Source organism: Durio zibethinus, chromosome 5, assembly GCF_047325235.1.
Source record: "Durio zibethinus cultivar Kanyao isolate XHJ-2024 chromosome 5, ASM4732523v1, whole genome shotgun sequence".
Taxonomy (NCBI): domain Eukaryota; kingdom Viridiplantae; phylum Streptophyta; class Magnoliopsida; order Malvales; family Malvaceae; genus Durio; species Durio zibethinus.
The window spans coordinates 25,422,780-25,441,624 of NC_143166.1; the positions used below are offsets into that span (position 1 = coordinate 25,422,780).

The window sequence follows — 18,845 nt, forward strand, 5'->3', positions numbered from 1 at the left end:
AAACCACACAGAAAATTCCTAAAATGCCTCAAACCAAAACTTCACAAAAATCTGGTATTCGTTTGTGATTTTTTTTTTGTTGGTGAATGTACTTGTGAAATTTGGCTTCTGTTTTGGTGGCTTTGGCTTTTGTTGTTGATGAATTGACTGTGAATTAGGTTTCTTTGGGTTGGGCTTTGTTCTTGTGGTGGTAACAGGAGGTGAATGTTTGCTGAATAATTGGCATTGGTTTATGCATCTTGAATTATCAAGACGAAATGGCCGAAATGGAAAAGAATGGAATGTTGGTCTCAGGAAGGATAGTATGATTATGTGTTGGTTTCTAGGTATTGTTTGAGGGACAACTTAGTGTGGCTATAGGCTGTTGATGGTTTTTTGGCTAAGAATCAGTTGCTAATTGCAAATAAAACCCCTTGTCTATTGTGTGCTTTCCCTTAGCTTAGAAACCCAAAAGCTAAAAATTCAAAAACATAATCCTAGGATTTTTTATTAAACTACTTATGGTTTACTAAACCAAAACCCTCACTTCCATTTTTGCTACTTCTTTTTGGTTTTCTCTGTGGTTGTTCTATTGATTTTTTCTCCGTGATGTGTTGATTGTAGGTTTATTTATAAGACCAAAATTGAGATAATTTTAGATTACTTCAATTCAAAAACTTAAAATTTTCACAAAAATAAAATTTATCATGAAATCAAATTCAATCATGATAAAACCAGCCTTATCATTATCTTCTTCCAACTTTATTTGACCATTCAACTCTTTTTTTTAATAATTTCTCTATATATATTTTTTATAATCTTCCTTTTTTTAATATCTAAATAAAATAAAATAAAAAAATCAATAAAGATAATAATAATAATAATAAATAAATAAATAAATATGTATATATAAAAAATAAATTCAACTAATAAAATAATAAAAATAAAAATAAAATAACAATACAAAATCTATAATTGGGCTAAAAAAAATCCGAGCTTAATTGATTTGGGCTTGAATTAAATAGAGTGTCTATAAATTTAAATAAAAGTTCTTTGAATCATTAAAAAAAATTTAATGACCATAATTACATTTTTTTTTTATTTCTTTGAATCATTAAGAAAATTTTTTATTATAATGGCTCGTTGATTTAGCTTTGATATATAATTTAGGATATTTTATCTTATATATAAAGTAAGTTAATTGAAAATTTTTAAAAAAGTGAATATAATTAATGCATTGAAATATTTTAAAACTTTTATAAAATTAAATCAATTCATATCAATTAAAAGAGAAATAAATATATATAAATATTATTAATACAAGACATGTGGCGATTGATAAATATTGTCCATATGTCAATATTATAAATCATTTACATTGGACGTTTTCCTTTTTTACAAAAAGTTTTTACTTTTTTATATTTATATAAAATAGATAAACACAAATTAATTGAATAGTTTTAATTTGAAAATCAATCTTTTCAAATTAGATAACAGTCTTCCTTAATTAGCTCAAGTTAATTAAAGTTTTGGAATATTGCATCCATGAACCAAATAAAATGATAAATTGATTTAATTATCTCCTTTAATTTGTCATAATAGTTTTTGGAACTACTAGACGAAAATTTTAAAGATTTCAAAATAAAAAGAGTCGCCATCAATCTTTTTGTTAGGTGTGATTGGTTACAAAAAATATTTATCTTTTTAATAAAATAATAAAAGAGTTTAAAATTTATCAAAAAGACATTTTGGTCTACAAAAAGACATTTTGGTCTACAAAAATAAAGATAGATTCGGAAGTTGATTACATGTAAGAAAGAATTAATACCCAACAGCGCTAAAAATTAGTACCAATTGATCATATATTATCCTAACTATCGATACAAATGATCTTAATTTTAATATTTAAAATGATTTTTTTCTTTCTCCTTTTTCTAAAGTATCTTTATTATTGGAATAAGATGAAAACCTTTAGTATCGAAATATTTTTTTTAATTCTCCTATATCTAAGTATAATTTTGAGAAATATTTATCTACTTAGAATTCTCACAATATTCCTTAAAATTTGGCTTAATATTCCTTCATGAAAAGTAATTATTAAAAAGCCCTCCGATATCTAACCAGGGTTTTAATTATTATTTTCAAGTAATTATATTAAACATTTTTTTTATATATGAAAACCGATTTTCAAAATTATTGAAATACTAACTCACATTTTTATTTCATGATGTGATACAAGATAAATAATTAATAATGCTAATGTCATCCATAATCTTACTTTATATGTATCTAACCTTACATCTATTATGTCCATTATTATTTATTATCATTATTTTTTTTCGAAGAGAAAATTAAGAATGAAATAAATTCGACTTTTGTTATTATTTCTATAAAGGAAACTTTCTTTTAATTCCCCACTATCTAAGCAGAATTTGAAAAAATTTATTCTTTAAAATATGATTTGAATTTTCTTCAATATCTTAGCAAGGTTTTCAAAATCATCATTTTTTTAATAAAATATTTTTGAAACATTATGCAATAAAAGAGATGGTCAATAACATGTGTAGTGAATGTGCAACAAAGTATTATAAAAAACATTCCATGACAATAAGTAGGTGCCATGAAATGAATACAATATTCCATAAATCATGCAATAGACATAACTAGCTAATTTTAATCTTTTTATTTATTATTATTATTTTTTATTGAAAAAGGAAATTTTCCTTTAATTCCTTAATATCTAAACAAAAATTAAAAAATTTAATTTTTCAAAACAAGATTTGGATTCTTTCTAATATCTACGCAAGGTTTCCAAAATAATCATTTTTCATTTTTTTGAAACATCATCAATATTATTTTTTGCGTAAATCTAAAGTACATGGGAAATAAATTGTATCGCAAGTAAATTAAAGCATGAAGAATGAAATTGCATAAAAATTAAAATACACATTGAAATTTGACCACTCAAGGAAATTAAAAATACATGGAATTTAAATTGTGATTAAACCTAATCTACATAAAAGAAATGTGCATGGACATGTGTGATATGAGGTATGTATGAAAATAAATCTTATTGAACACAAACAAACTTTAGGTTTATTTATTTTTATGTTATCAATTTTTATTTATTTTTGGTGAAGGATAATTTCTTTAATTCTCTAATATTTAAGTGAAATTAAAAGAAATTAACCCTCTGAAATACAATTTGGATTCCATCCAATATCTACATAGAGTTTTCAAAATCTCTTTTTTTATTTTTTATTTTTATAAAAACATATCTTCTCTTTTTTCTTTTTTTTTTTTATGTTGATCTTTTTACTATGCACAACAAATAGTAAAACGAGGTAACCGGATGTCAGCAAATGTGGGAATAATGAAGCTAAAAACTTCAAAGACCTAATTGTATGCAACAAAAATCATAGCCCCCTAGATCTCCATGCAGAGAAGGGAAATAGTAACCATACAATGATTAGGGCATTAAAGCTCTATGCACAACCTATATGCAGAAGGAAGGAAAAAAATTAAGGCACCTGAACCAGGATGAAAAATTGACCTTTAGTTAATATAGTTAGCACATAAGGATCAAGCAAGAAAATAAAACAGGTTTTAAGCTTTTTCTTCTTTCCTTACAGGGCCATTTTCTTTTTTGTTTGGCATTTAAAAACTTTCAAAATTATAAAGGATGGTAAGCACCTTTTCAGCAAGAATGGAACTTTGAAATTCATGGCCAGTTGAAAGAAGAAAACAACATAAAAAAAAAACAAAATGCCAAGATTAAATTTCAAGCAATTGTGAACCGTAACCCCACCCATGCAGAAACAAACAAATAGGTAAGAGAAAGCAATTTTCAATCCCTGGGCAACAGGTTAGCATGGAAAGAAGAAAAAAAAAGAAACAACATTTATTCAAAAGAGTGAGGATTTAAACAAGCATGAGTGGGTGAAGCTATAAGCTTCCCAATAAGTGTTAAAGAATGATTCAAAATTGAGTTCATGTTTGGGCTCAAAGTCTTAGTTTTTAGGATATAGTTGGTAGTAGATGTTGGCTTTTAGGATTAGTTGGCAGTTGTTAAACATGGTTGACTAATTTCTAATATTCAACCACTTTCTCCATTTTTCCATTATCTGTTAACTGTTTGAGTTTTTTTCTCTGTTAGTTATCTTGTAAGCCTATTAAAAGGCTGATTGAGTTTAATAGAAATATAGAGTAATTTATTTACAATTACCCAAAATTAGTTATTTCTTATGAGTTAGTGATTTAATTTTAGAAAACCTACCTCTTTCCCTAACAAAATTCTTGGTATCACAGCTATAAGATCCTTTCCCATTTTTTGTATGCATTGAATTATCAACAATGGCAGTCAATGGCAATTTAAATATAGCCCAACCTCTCATTCCTATGTTTGATGGAAAACTTTACGACTTCTAGAGTATTAAGATGAAGACACTATTCAAATATCAAGATTTTTGAGATTTTGTAGAAACTGGATATGATGAGAATGATAACGATGATGGACGGTTGAAAGATAATAAGAAAAAAGATTTCAAAGCCCTATTTATCTTTTAGCAGGCAGTTCATGCGACATTTTTTTCTAGGATTGTGGTAGCCAACACTTCAAAAAAAGCTTGGGAAACCTTACAGAAAAAGTTTCAAGGTTCTTCAAAAGTTATTACTGTGAAACTCTAAATTCTTTGACATGAGTTTAAAATTTTAATAATGACAAGTAAGAAAACAACGCAAGATTTTCTTTCTAGAGTAATTTCTATTGTTACTCATTTGAGGTCTTATGGTGATAATATTACTGATGAGACTATTGTTTTCAAAGTTTTACAAAGCCTAACTCCAAAGTTTGATTATATAGTTGTTGCAATAGAAAAGTCTAAGGATTTGTCTATTTTTTCCTTTGATGAACTGATGGATTCTTTGCAAGCTCATGAGGTTAGGCTGAACAGATCATAAAAGAAGACTGATGAGAAGGTGTTTCAAGTGAAAGGGGAAAAAACTAGAAAAGAAGTGTCTGTTGCCAAGGACATGGCAGAGGAGGCTTTCGTAGAAGAAGATGTGGCAAAGGTAAAAGAAGAGATCATTTTGATGGATAAGAGAGGTAGTTTGTTGGTGAGCAAAAAGAGAATATAAGTGTTATCCAGTGTTACAATTATAAGAAATTTGGGCATATAAAGGTAAATTATTGGAACTAAGTGAGCTATGTGGAGGAAGAAAGCAAAGAAAGTAAGTTATTCATGACCTATTTACTTGCTAATGAAGTTCCAAATGACATTTAGTTTGTGGATAATGGGTGTTCGAACCATATGACCCCCAATAGATCACTGTTTAAGGATCTTAATGAGTCATAAAAGTTGTAAGTCAAAATTTAAAGATAAAAAATAGATGCAAGTTGAAAGAAAAAGTACTGTTACAATGAAGGTAAGCAATGGTAAAATAAAATTACTTTCTAATGTCTTCTTTGTTCCTAATTTGGTACATAGTTTGTTGAGTGATGGACAAGTGATGGCTGGTGAATGTGTGCAATTATGTTTGAAAATGGAGCATGTATGATTAAAGATAAATTTGGGCAACCTATAGTGAATATGTCTAAGACAAAAAATAAGATGTTTCTACTTAAAATTTTTAATGTGAAAAAGCAAGCTCTTATTGTTAGCAAGAAGGATGAATCAAAATTATGGCATCTACGATATGGACATCTCAATATCAAAGGCTTGCAGTTACTAAGTAAGAAAGGTATGCTTTTTGGATTGCCTAAATTTGGATCTCTTGATTTATGTGAATGGTGTATTTATAGGAAACAAGCAAAAAAGTTGTTTCCAAGTGGATAGTTATAGAGAACCTCTGAATGCCTTGAATTGATACATGTCGATCTATGTGGGCTTATGAGAACTACATCACTTAGTGGAAGTAAGTATTTTTTACTCTTTACTGATGATTATAGTTGTCATAATGTCTAGATCTGGGGATCTATCACTAGACATTGACTTAATGAGTCGTCATCAATCTTTTTTATCGAGGTGCCATTGGTCACCTAAAGAATCTATCCTTTCAGAGAGCACCTAAGTTTAAGGGTCCTTAAAAGAATAGGTTCGGGTCTACTAACCAGAACAGGGTTCGGGAGTTCGATTACGTGTGAGAAAGGTTATAGCACCCTCACAATGGCCATCAAAATATGGTACCAGCTTAATTTTGTGTTATCCAATAAGTCTTAAAAATTTACAAAGTAATTAATTATTAAAAATTATTCTCAATTGACTTTAATACTTTTAGCAAAAAATTGAAAAAATTTTCTCATCTCAAAAGTATGCAAGAAACTACTGTTTCACTTGCAGAGGCTCCATCGTCGGATTATTTAACATTAAAAAAAATTTTAAAAAATAAAAAAAAAGAAAAAAATGATTGCTTTTGTACAAAAAAAATTGATACTTTCAACTTTTCTCCAAAAATATTTTTTTTAGAAAGCTTATTTTCAAGAAAAATTGATACTTTCAACTTTTTCTCAAAAATATTTAAGGAACCAGATCCCAACAATGTAGGGACATCAGCAATGGCAAGAGAGCAAATGAGCCAACTGTATCTATATGAAGCCTTATCCTTGCCCACGTGTCCACCATAGCATGCGTCACCGCCCTTTGCAGTGGCTCCAGTGCTCACGACTTTGGCTATAACAGCTTCCACATCCTCAGTCTTGATGCAAAGCACACATCCAATTTTTTCACTTTTCACAAGAGCAGAGTTACCAGCAATGTCAGATACAAAACGGTAGAGCCAGCGAACTCAAACTGAACCGAGAGGATATGAAGAAGCTCTTGCTCAACCTTGCACTTTGGGTAAAGAGTACAATTATTATCGATAATGTCAAACGCGATCTTGTAGAATTACAGTGCATCAACTACCTTTGGTGCTTCCACCATCAGCTGTGGCTTCATCGTTGTGAACTCTACTGCCATTACTTTTTTGGCTCCTTCGTTCTGGCCTCCTGCAATTGAAGGAATGGATGAGGGAAGAGAAAACAACATCATAAATACGCTTCAAATATGGGTTGACCTTAGCTGGGGCTTCCAATTCCTCAGATGTAGAAGTGAAATCAGATTCATCAGAACTTGACTCATCTCTTCAATCCTTCTCATCGATTTCTTAACTATCAGGATTATAATCATTATTTTCAGAATCATCTGAAGGCAGTCCAAAGTTAGGATCCTGATTTTGTCCACCTGCAGCTACTGCTACCTCAAGAAAGACCTTCTCCCAACTGTCAATGAGAGAAAAACTTGTTCCTTGAGATTCATTAACCAATTCAATGCAATCAGCTTTGCAATCACATCTGGGGTGTAACCAATCCTCATCATCCGGAGGAATGTCTTCTTTTAACAAAGGCGGCTGTAAGCAATATTGATGGAATCCACAGTCACAAGTGCCATCACATAGAATGATATCATTGTTGGAAGATAGGTCCTTAGACCCACATTTTGCACAGAATATATCTTCACTATCAATTTGTCCCTCAGAATCAAATAATGATTCTGGGAGCCTTCCTTCAGCACATAGTGAATCAATACATTGAAATAGATCTCTAATTTTTAATTTGAGTCGAAGAATTTTAGATATAGCACGTGAAAGCTCTTTCTCTGGCTTTAACTTTTCTAGGCTTAAACCCTTCCAGCCTTCTGCAGAATATACCATCATATAACCTTTTGTAGTCCAACCTTTCGATGCTTCATTTCTTGGAAGCAGCAGCACCATCTTGTTTTGAAGCTAATTCCATTATTGATAACAGCTCATCATTTAAAGACTCATTTCTACTAAGTTTAGGTTTTTGTCTCTTGAAATCTCTAGAAGCATTGATAAACACTACACCTTCTTCTTTTTGAGAAGAAATATTATCTTCTAACATAGCACCAAGATCCTTAGAATCAGATGTAAAATCTGAACTTAAACTTTTTGACTTAATCGCATTATCATGTTTTAGACCATTAGGATCATAATCATCATCCTTTAAATCATCAGACTGAAGCTCCAATTATCCTTTTAATGATTCAAAGGGATCATCTGTGCAGCTAATGCAAACTAAATAAATTGATCCCTTCACAAGAGAGACTACCTGGTGTTTCTCAGCCTTCACCAATTTGACACGATCTCTCACATTCTCCACGAAAGAAATAATGGCTTGAAGTGTTACTGAAAAACTAGCTAGCTTGTGTTCATCACCATATCTAGAATATATTGGTTTGCCAAAATTACTCAAAATAAAGAAGTGTTTCTCTCGCTTCCTCCATGATATCGAAGCATCATCCTCATCGAAGTGGCGTTTACCGAGCACTCAAGAGAAAGCCTGAGAATCGGTGATTTCTTCGAGTGACACATTGTTTCTCACTACCTGAATCTCACTATCATCAATTTCACTCGCTTCATCGATCCTGGACGTGCTCGTGGCGTTGCTGCTCCCTCTGTCAGTGGCGTATCCGCTACTGTTGGAACTCAAAGACCCTTTATCGCCAAACATTTCCTCATTCTCCACTCACAATCGATCATTGTCTTCGTCGCCATCATTGATTCTCTCCTGATTCAACGATCCATTGGCGATTCCATCACCATTTTCACGATGATTATGTTTCAATCCGACCGGTTTAATCAATGTCAACAAACCAAACCATTCATCCACCAGTTTGAGATCGAAATTAAGGTTTACATTGGTGGGGTCATCACCGAAAGTCGAAGATGAGCTGGAATTCGACCACATTCTCTTTTCACTGCCATTACTACTTTCTCAACTTCGCTGCCTACCAGTCATCATGTTGCTGTTTTCTGTTGGTTGGTTTCACTTTTTTTTTGTTTCGAAACTTTGATGATTTTGTGAATAATATATTCTTCCAAATAAACAAATGAATACTTACATGTTGTACAGGTGATCTTCCACCTTCTTTTTCGAAGCAAAACCTTCTTTCTTCAATACGTAAATAGAAACAAGATGACAAAATAAACAAAGATTAAGGCAAAATGAACCTCAGCTATCAATAATATTTACCATGAACTGTCACCGTGGCTCTGCTTTCACATACAGATTCACCATTTATTTTCAATACCCACCAAATACCAGACTTCCCCTTTCTCAAGCAACCTTATCCTTTTGGATTTGATCGATTTATATAAAAAATATTTGAAAGACTTTACTTCTTTGGGTATTTGATTTATTCAGGAATCTGAAAGCCAAAAAAAAAAAAATTGAGTCCTCCTCAAGAGCTTTTTTTTGTAGAAGACGATGATGAATGAAGAATAAAAGGATGGCGTGGCAACAATGACTGTGATCTCTTTTTTCTTGTGGCTCTCCTTCTTACTATAAATTGTAATCATTTTATAAAATTATGTGATTGAGTTTTAGTGCAATTCTGATTATCACCCAAAGCTAAAAATTAGCACCAATCTTAATCTCATTCTTTCAGTTTTTCTCTTTTTTTTAAAAAAAATTAATCAGATAATGGAAAAAGAAAAAGAAATTAAACAATAGATGAACCATAAAAAATAAAAATGATAAATACAAAAATAAAAAAATTCTAAAATAAAAATGAATAAAAATCCCTACAATCGAGCTTAGATTAGTCTCGATTGATAGAGAACCCCGGACAAAATAGGGTGTCTACAACTGCCCCTCTTTACGTATTTTCTGTGAAACAGGAATTGTGTAAAGACGTAAACACCTGTTTAAGACTCAACTTGACATTTTTTTTTACTTTTTTTTCCTTTTTTTTTGTTAAAATTTTGATCAAAGCTCATCTAAATAGAGGCTCAACGACAGAGACTCAACAACTTTGGAAAAATAAATAAAGCTCCTCTAAACAGAGGCTCAACGACTTTTGGAAAGTAAAAGGCTCCTCTAATCAGAGGCTCAACGACTTTGAAAAATAAATGGCTCCTCTAATCAGAGGCTCAACGACTTTGAAAAATAAACAAAGCTCCTCTAAACAGAGGCTCAATGACTTTGAAAAATAAATAAATTCTTTAAGCAGAAGCATCATGACTTCAAAAATAAATGCTCTTCTAAGTAGAGGCACCACAACTTTGAAAAGTAAATTGCTCCTCTAAATAGAGGCACCACGACTTTGGAAAATAAATTACTCTTTAACAATCATGTTCAAAGGAGTTATAAATCATGACTAAAGGAATTTTGTAATGGGAACTTAAGGATTCACAATTTGAGTTCAACATTCAGAGGTTCAGATTCGCAAGAATCTTCTAACTTCGTAAGAATTTACTGAAATTTGATTCTCAAAATTTCAATTTCATTCAAATTTGTAATATCTCGATATTTGCATTTGCAACTTGCAAGACTCGCATCCAACATTTAAAGATCTTTATTTGAATTTTGAAGATTCACATCTAAAAGTTCAAGGCTTTTCAAAGGTTTTCATTTGGCAAACTTGGAATTCATATCCAAAAATCTAAAGCTTTTCATTTGAATTTTGGAGATTCATATGTAAAAGTTCAAAGCTTTTCATTTGAGTTCAAAGGCTCACATGCAATAAAACTTAGAGTTTCGCATCTAAGTTCAAAGGTTCTCATTTAAAACATTAGAAATTCATATCCAAAAAGTTGAAGCTTTGTATTTTAGAGATTCACATCCAAAACTTCAAAACTTTTCATTTGTTCGAAGATTCACATTCGACGAACTTTAAGATTTCACTCCTCAAAGATTCTCATTTTGAAACTCAGAGATTCTCATTTGAGTTCTCAAAAAATTATCATCAAAATATTCATAATTTTATTTTTTAAGTGACTCAAAAATTTGCATGAATGAATGTTATGACCAAAAATACAAACGCTTTCTTAATGATGCAAATGCAGCAACCTAGATTCTCATAGTGCCATGCATGTCCAAACATCAAATTATGTAAATGTACTATTTAAGCAACGATGCCAACATGTTGCATGTAATGTGAATGTCAATAATGTCATAAAATCCTAAATAATTGTGGAATATGGTCCTCAAGACCCTACCATCTCACATTCTTCCCTTATTTAGCTTTTCAACATTTTGGAACAAGCTTCACCATCCGAAGGTTTCTCAATGCCAACAAATTTTACCTATTACCCTACATGCCAGGCTTATTAGCACTAACCATTTCAAAATAAATTTCATGTTCTGTCACTTGGTCATCGTTCATAAGCTTCTCAATACTAGCCATTTCAAAACAAATTTTATCATCTATCACTTGGTCATCATTCATAAGCTTCTTAGCACCAGTTTTGTCTATTGCTCCATATCATTTTCATCACTTAACCATAACTCATAGGTTATATCAACCAATACATCCCCATATTCATCACTTGATTATACCACTTTTTAAGATTTGCCCCATCTTCATTTTATTGTCCAATCCATCATCATATTATTCATTTGGTCACATCATATGTCCTTTCAAATCATCTCTTTTAGGTTTCTACTATTTTTTCATTTTGTTACCACTATCATCTTAGATTTCTCTTTAAAAGAATGCAAGACTTTTTTATGCACATTGTCATTCATTCATCATCATTTCAATTCTTGACAATTATAATGCACTCACACATTTTCTTAATTTATTCTAGGGATGTAACAATAAGAGAATACAAGGTGAATTATGGTAAAGATAATCAATGAAGATCTATTTTGGTACAAAACAAATGGGAAAGGAAATAAATTGGATACATGTCATTGGGATGAATGGTATGTCCAAATAATGAATATTCAGACAATTATCAACATTAATCTAGGATTCTTTTTCAAAAACTCATTCTATTTACTGTTGAAGTCATTTTGAGCTTGGTGAACTTTACCCTAGTCTTTAAGGGATCTTCAGATGTCTTTGTTCTTTCATCCATGTGAACTATTTGACTTAGATCTTTTTTTACCTAAATCACCTTTTCAGGTTTTCAATTTGAATCTTTTTTTAATTTTCTCATTTTTTTCTTTTTTTTCTTTTTTTTCTCTATTTTTTTCATTTTTTCATTTTTCATCATCTTTTTTTCTTTTTTCTCATTTTTCATCCATTGTTGATATCTTTTCACACATCAAACTTTAGAGCAATGTAGCATGATTCCATTATTTCATCACGTGCATGCCTTCGCTCAACATATGATCATTCAAGTTGAGCATTCACACTTGATCCAAATGGACTTTTTAAGATTATAATGTAGGTCAAGGTGAGGGGTCATAAAAGAAATGGATATAATAGGCTCAAAATATGTATTAAAAAGGTCCAAGACCAAAGGATCATTGATGCAACTTGGCATTTTACCCCCACATCATTTTATCACTTTTTTCTTTCCGCACACAAAAGATTCTCATTATTTTACCCCAAATCATGTGTGACATTTATTTTATCTTTTACTTTTCTTTTTCTTTCCATCTTTGAGACCTTTTGTGATTTTTTTTTTTTTTAAAATTACCTCCCAGTATAGAGGGTGATCTTTGGTTGGGGTTCTTCAGAAAAAGAAATCATAATAGGCTCAAAAGGGTAACAATAAATGGTTTTTTCGAATGGTAAAAAAAATATGGCCATTTTTCATCTCAATTGTGAATACCTTTTTTGAACATCATCTATTGAACAAAGCTCATGAACCTGTATAAAAGATTGCACATCTTCAAGACATATTTGTTTCACCTCTAGTAACAGCTTACTTTTTTGCTCAAATGATCTCCTCATATTAATGTGGATAAGTTCTCAAAATTAAATCTCAGAATTATTATTATCATTGTCTAAATATTCATCATCTGAAATTTGAGAATGGGAATGTAAATTTATGAAAGGTAACAGAGCATGGAGTAATGGTCGAGTGAAAGAGAAAATGTAATGAAATGCATTAACTTGCCTTTATTAAATGATAACAAGTGAAATTATATTGCAAAAAAGAAATCCTAACATTACTTTAAAAGAACTCTTAGAATGACAAGTAGCATTCAACCGATTTTAACATCCTTCTTTAAAATCATGCCTCTATACAATCAGGTGAAAGATTTTTATCTCGCCCCTTTAATTCATTGCGACTCTTCAAGCCTTTTTAAATTAACATATTCTTGATTCTCATTCAGAGCATTGACATTATGATTAGGCAATGGATTACCACTAATATTAGGTGTTGTTGCTATTCCTTGATCAAACTTACCATTCCATCCTCGATTAATCGTTGCACTTTATGCTTTAGAGCAGTGCAATTTTTAGTGAAATGGCCAGCAATTCCATAGTGGTAATCACAATGAACGATAAGATCATACGACTTAGGATAAGATGGCTTGAACAACTCCATACAACTTGAGGGCAATCATGTGGCTATTATAGAGCTCTCGGTATAACTCTGTATAAGTCATAAGGATTGGATCAAATACGAGCTTTTCTCAAATAGTCTGTTGCTCTCGTGAACTACTTTTCAGGCTAATAGGATGAATGTAAGGTCTTGCAAGAGTTTGACTATTAAGGCTGTATATGAGAGCTTGGGGGATAAAATTGGGCTGGTATATGGATAAATTAGGTGGTTGTGGGGTTGGTTGGTATGGATAAGATGAAGTATTATTCATAGTAGGATAGTATAGAGAGTAATCTGAGGGTGGATAAGGTTGGTATCCCCTGAACAATTTGTCAAAGCCTACAGCTTGAGCTTCAGTCTCTTTCTTCTTAGGTGCTTTCTTGGTTTCTCCTCCTTTTAGCTTGCCATTTTTAATGGCATTCTCAATGATTTCGCCTGAAATCACCATGTCAGTGAAATTCTTTGTGGCATTTCCTATCATCTTTTCATAATAAGGAGATTTCAAAGTGCTGACAAACAATACGATGGTCTCTTTTTTAGTCAAAGAAGGTTGCACTTGAGTAGCCATGTCCTTCCACCTCTGGGCATATTCTTTGAATGATTCAGTTACTTTTTTCTCCATATTCTATAAAAAAAGATGATCAGGGGCCAAGTTTATTATATACCGGTATTGACTAATGAAAGAATGAGCCATATCACTTCAAGAACAAATACGGGTCCTGTCCAACTGAACATACCATCTAGGTGCAGAGCTTGTTAGGCTATCTTGAAAGACGTGTATTAAGAGCTTTTCATTATTGGCATGTGCAGCCATTTTTTGACAGTACATAGTAATATGAGTTTTTGGACACCTTGTATCATCATATTTCTTGAACTCTAGCACTTTAAACTTCGGAAAGATAACCATATCCGAGACTAAACAAAGTCCAATAGCATCGGCAGAACCATAAAAACCTACTCCTTCCACTACTCGTAACTTTTTCTCTAACAAGTTTATCTTTTGTTTAGCTTTTAAGGCTTTTACAAGCTCCTTCTCTTTGGGCCTTAATTTTTTTTTATTCTTTTAGATCATCCAAATTAGGGACTGATGTTGGTTCTAATACCTTTTTAGTAAAGAAAAAATTTATATAACTTTGGTACTGTCATTGATTTGAATCTCATGGCATTCTGAGATATGTGTACCCTACAAGATAGGTGAACTGCTGTGATGGTGGACCTTGTGCAGGTTAGACTTTATATGGCTTGAAACCATGAGGGTACAATGGGTCATCCTCCTATTGTAGGGGATGATCTTGTTGGCTAACATTCTCCTCTATTACCTTCCCCTTGTTTAACTTGTTCAAAGCCTCTAAAATCTTATTCAACTCCCCTTCTAACTTCTTCTGAGCTTTCTCTATTCTCTCGAGACGATTGAAATTTTCTTGTTCCATTAGTCTGGTTTAAGCCCTTGTATTGTATTGGTGAGTGGATTGCTTGGTGGAGCTATCCTTGAACCTTTAGAACCACAATTATGATTAGAAATGCTATGCTATGCTTTATGTATGATACGTTGATGCACGAATAAAATGTACATTTTTATGGATGAAATCCAATATGAAATGGATGCAAATGATTGTGTTAAAACATGATCATGAAAATAATGCAAATGCATAAAATCAGACAAACAACGTAGTTAGTTTCATAGATGAAGTGAAAGTGATGCCAATGCACAATGTTACATATGATAATGAAAATGATGCATAAAGTCAGACAATCAAAATGATTAGATAAACACCCTTTTTGTGTCCTAGTTTCAGGGTATATCTATCATTGGGTAGAAAATGCTCTATCTTAGGTTTAGGCACTTCTAAGGTTCACTATATATGGTTCAATGTTAAAGTCTAAAGGTTTCCAAATTGTTCCTTACATCATTGTCTATCACAGACTAGTAAGGCACCCTAATCCTCACCCATTACAGGCTACGAACGAAAAAGGTTCAATTTGAATGGGAGTATTTTGCTAGCCACTGTAGAGGCATTAACCTCATGAAAGTAATAGGTACTTTACTCCCTCCTAGAGGGATGAAGCTCGGGTATAGAGCTCATGTTATGCATATGCATATGAATGACATAATTAATAAAGTAAATAAACATGAATGAATTAAAAATCTATACAAAAGGTTCAATTTTATTAGGCTTTTGGATAACACAAATTTATTTACTAGCCTGACTCTCGGACTTCCCTAATGGAGTGGCCAAGCTGTCATAACATCTAGATCCGGGTATCTATTACTAGACATTAACTTAAAGAGTCACCACCAATCTTTTTTATCTAGGTGTGATTGGCCACATAAGGAATCTATCATTTCATGGAACACCTAAGTTTAAGGGTCCCTAAAAGAATAGGTTCGGGTCTACTAACCAGAACAGGGTTCGAGAGTTCGGTTACGTGTGAGAAAGCTTATAGCACCCTCACAATGCCCATCAAAAGATGGTACAAGCTTAATTTTGTGTTATCCAATAAGCCTTAAAAATTTACCAAGTAATTAATTATTGGAAATTATTCTCAATTAACTCTAATACTTTTAGCAAAAAATTGAGAAAATTCCCTCACCTCAAGAGTATGCAAGAAACTACTGTTTCACTTACAGAGGCTCTATCGTCGGATTATTTAACATTAAAAATAATTCAAGAAAATAAAAAGGAAGAAAAAATGATTGCATTTGTACAGGAAAAATTGATACTTTTAACTTTTTCCTAAAATATTTTTTAGAAACTTAAATTTCGAAGAAAATTGATACTTTCAACTTTTTCCCAAAAATATGTTTTTTAGAAAGCTTATTTTCAAAAAAAATTAGTACTTTCAACTTTTTCTCAGAAATATTTTTTAGAAAGCTTATTTTTAAAAAAAATTGATAATTTCAACTTTTCTCAAAAATATTTAAGGAACCAGATCCCAACAATGTAAGGACATCAGCAATGGCAATAGAGCGAATGAGCCAACTGTATCTATATGGAGCCTTGTCCTTGCCCACGTGTCCACCACAGCATGTGTCATGACCCTTTGCAATGGCTCCAGCGCTCACAACTTTGGCTAATAATAGCTTCCACATTCCTCAGTCTTGATGCAAAGCACACATCTAGTTTTTTGACTTTTCACAAGAGTAGAGTTACCAGCAATGTCAGATACAAGAACGGTAGAGCCAGCGAGCTCAAACTGAACGGAGAGGATATAAAGAATCTCCTGCTCAACCTTGCACTTTGGGTAAAGAGTACAACTATTATCGATAATGTCAAACGCGGTCTTGTAGAATTGCAGTGCATCAACTACCTTTGGTGCTTCCACCATCAGCTGTGGCTTCATCGTCATGAACTCCACTACCATTGCTTTTTCGGCTCCTCTGTTCTGGCCTCCTGCAACTGAAGAAATGGATGAGGGAAGAGAAAACAACATCATAAATAAGCTCCAAATATGGGTTGACCTTAGCTGGGGCTTCCAATTCCTCGGATGTAGAAGTGAAATCAAATTCATCAGAACTTGACTCATCTCCTTAATCATTCTCATCGGTTTCTGAACTATCACGATTATAATCATTATCGTCAGAATCATCTGAAGGTAGTCCAAAGTTAGGATCCTGATTTTGTCCACCTGTAGCTACTGTTGCCTCAGGAAAGACCTTCTCCCAACTACCAATGAGAGAAAAACTTACTCCTTGAGATTCATTAACCAATTCAATGTAATCAACTTTGCAATCACATCTGGGGCATAACCAACCCTCACCATCCAGAGAAATGTCTTCTTTTAACAAAGGCGGCTACAAACAATATTGATGAAATCCACAGTCACAAGCGTCATCACATAGAATGATATCATTGTTGGAAGATAGGTCTTTGGACCCACATTTTGCATAGAATATATCTTAACTGTCAATTTGTTTCTCAAAATCAAATAAAGATTCTGGGAGCCTTCCTTCAGAATCAAATAAAGATTCTGAGAGCCTTCCTTTAGCACATAGTGAATCAATACGTTGAAATAGATCTCTAATTTTCAATTTGAGTCGAAGAATTTCAGATGTAGCACGTTGAAGCTCTTTCTCTAGCTTTAACTTTTCTAAGCTTAGACCTTTCCAGCCTTCTGCAGAATACACCATCATATAACCTTTTATAGTCCAACCTTTCGATGCTTCATTTCTTGGAAGCAGCAGCACCATCTTGTTCTGAAGTTGATTCCATTATTGATAACTGCTCATCATTCAAAGACTCCCTTCCACTAAGTTTAGGTTTTTATCTCTTGGAATCTCTGGAAGCATTGATAAACACTACACCTTCTTTTTGAGAAGAAATATTATCTTCTAACATAGCACAAAGATCCTCAGAATCAGATGTAAAATCTGAACTTAAACTTTTTGGCTTAATCATATTATCATGATCTGGACCATTAGGATCATAATCATCATCCTCTGAATCATTAGATCGAAGCTCCATTTGTCCTTTTAATGATTCAAAGGGCTTCTCAGTGCAGCTAATGCAAACTAAATAAATTGGTCCCTTCACAAGAAAGACTACCTGATGTTTCCCCACCTTTCACCAATTTGACACGATCTCTCTTATTCTGTACAAAAAAAATAATGGCTTGAAGTGTTACTGAAAAACCGGCTAGCTTGTGTTTATTACCATATCTGGAATATATTGGTTTACCAGAATTACTCAAAATAAAGAAGTGTTTATTTCACTTCCTCTATGATATCGAAGCATCATCCTCATCGACATGGCGTTTACTGAGCACCCAAGAAGAAGCCTAAGAATTGGTGATTTCTTCAAGTGACCCATTGTTTTTCACTACCTGAATCTCACTATCATCAATCTCACTCGCTTCATCGATCCTGGACGCGCTTGTGGTGCTACTGTTCCTTTTCTTAGTGATGTATTCGTTACTATTGGGACTCAAAGACCCTTCATCGCCAAACATTTCCTCATTCTCCACTCGTAATCGATCATCGTCTTTGTCACCATCATTGATTCTCTCATGATTCAGCGATCCATTGGTGATTCCATCACCATTTTTTTGATGATTATGTTCCAATCCGATCGGTTCAGTCAATGTCAACAAACCAAACCGTTTATCCACCAGTTTAAGATCAAAATTAAGGTTTACATCGGTGGGGTCATCACCGAAAGTCGAAAATGAGCTGGAATTCGACCACATTCTCTTTTCACTGCCATTACTACTTTCTTAGCTTCGCTGCCTACCAGTAGTCATGTTGCTATTTTTTGTTGGTTGGTTTCATTTTTTTCTGTTTCGAAACTTTGATGATTCTATGAATAATATATTCTTCTAAATAAATAAATGAATACTTATAAGTAATACAAGTGATCTTTCATCTCTTCTTTCGAAGTAAAGCCTTCCTTCTTCAATACATAAACAGAAACAAGGCGATGAAATGAACAAAGATTAAGGCAAAATGAACCTCAGCTATCAATAATATTTGCCATGTATTGTCGTCGTAGCTCTGCTTTCGCATACAGATTCACCATTTATTTTTAATACCCACTAAATACCAGACTTTCCCTTTCTTAAGCAACCCTATCCTTTTGGATTTGATC

At 32.5% G+C, this 18,845-nt stretch overlaps 2 pseudogenes; both read right to left on the reverse strand.

Annotated features, from left to right (window-relative positions):
* Window positions 1–7,668, reverse strand: part of LOC111282354 (uncharacterized) — a 70,041-nt pseudogene extending 62,373 nt beyond the window's left edge.
* An 8,903-nt stretch (window positions 7,669–16,571) lies between these two features.
* On the reverse strand, window positions 16,572–17,452 carry LOC111281589 (homeobox protein HAT3.1-like; annotated as a pseudogene).
* Window positions 17,453–18,845: the final 1,393 nt, after the last annotated feature.